Raw genomic sequence first — 1,947 nt, 5'->3', positions numbered from 1 at the left:
TTTGAGTGAAGAGAGAGGGGAGATTCACTGATAAAGCGTGTGTGGTTTGAAATGTGAGGGCTTTGTGCAAAGGGACTTTTAGAAAATCATGAAATAGAATGATGTGAATCTACACTTTTAAAATATATATTTGGTTACTAGTAAGATAGATTATGAGTATTCATAGGTCACGTAGCATTGTATCAAGGCACGTGTCTACCGACTTATCCAGTTGACTTATCGTTGCTTTACGACATAAAAGCAGAATAGTGTTCATGGCGTAACTGGCCCTGTTTTATTTCAACTGCTTGTACATAGTACATGCAGTATGTTCATGAAGGTTTAAGCGGATAGGGATATGCATCGGTATGTGGGTGTCTAGTTTACAGAGAGGGTCTCCTATGAAATATTCGACATTTTATCAAATTCACTGATTCATGCACAATTTGAATTCATGTCAAGGCATGTCACCGAAACATTTAGGTTCTCTTATCAAAAGTTACCTCAGTGTATGCACTATTTACTTTTGCGCTTGCGGGACTACTGTGTGTTTGCACAGTCACATCTCAAACTGTAAACAAATAACGTTACAGGTGTAGTTGACTCCATAAGGCCCCCATTCCACTTGACGGCGCTCTCACGGCGCTCTCACGGCGATGGAAAATTTGCCCCATCGCCATGAGAGCGCCGTGATGGTAGAAAAAGCTGCTCTAGTGGAATCTTTACTGCGACGCCAGCGCGCTCTCAGCGCGACGGAAAACTCAAAGGACAGCAATTTTTATGGGCTGCCAAAGACTTAAAAGATTACTCAACGAAATTCAGAGATAAAGAACGATTTTTTTTACGTTTTGTGTATTTTATTGTCTACTAACTCATACCTTTACGTCTTATGCAGTTTTAAATTATAAAATGAAGGCCGTTAACAAATCCAATTTTGCTCACTGTACAGGGCTCAGCGTGAGTCTAAGATAACCCATACGTTTGACCTGCTGTTTTTTTTAAAATTAAATTTGCCATGTAACTTATTCAAAGTTAATATCATTATCATGCCGCGTTATTATGGTAAATTATAAATTTGATGTATTGAAAATAAGTCTTCCATAATCTCAATCTACAGGTTAAGAACATGAAAACTAAAATGTTATTCTGTTGACATTTAGAAAATAAGTCAAGACATAATAATAGTGTTCTTGATTATTCCATTTCAGTTTATTCATTGTACATCATTTGTACTTTTAAAAAACATTTCTCCGAGTTCTTTTTCACCAATTTATGTTATATCTAATCTGGAGAAATCATGTGATAGAAAACTCTGAATAAAAGCATTGTATGTGTAGTTATCCAATTTGTATTACCCATGATTTTAATTAGGAAGTGATTCATGACACAAAGGTAAGATTTGGCAAAAAAATTCATCAAAATATACTTCTTCAAGAATGAAGATTGTATGAACTATAGTTGAGAGCGCAGCGAGAGCGCGGTGAGATCGCCGTCCCTGTGGAATGGTTCCTATAGGTGGGTTTACACCTGCGTATATTTTCAAGTGCGCGTGAGTTCCGCATGACATTTTGTCAATACGCGGCCGAACGCCCAACATTTGGAATTTTTTTGGAATAAATTAAATTGTACGTCGAGCCCATCTGGCGTTTGAATTACGACTTCAGCGTTTTCATTTCGCATGAGATGCGTATGATTGCAACTGTAATGCGCAACAAAATTTTCCGTACTGCGAAGGGCGAATAGATTCGTATGGGGTACGTATGTTGGGCGTTTTCCGGACGCACACAACGTCTACCGACCGCATGCCTGACGCACCTGGTGCTAGCTGCATTCCAAACGCATTTCAGGTGTGTCAGAGGAACAGTTTGTGTTACATATACTTTTGTTTGCGAGCATTGCCAATAGAGTATTTTTGTTAGAGGAACCCTTTGTACTACGTATGCCTTTGTTTACAGGCAGTGCAAGTAG

Source organism: Branchiostoma floridae, unplaced genomic scaffold (assembly GCF_000003815.2).
Source record: "Branchiostoma floridae strain S238N-H82 unplaced genomic scaffold, Bfl_VNyyK Sc7u5tJ_321, whole genome shotgun sequence".
Lineage (NCBI taxonomy): Eukaryota > Metazoa > Chordata > Leptocardii > Amphioxiformes > Branchiostomatidae > Branchiostoma > Branchiostoma floridae.
Note: the sequence above shows the minus strand (reverse complement) of the source record.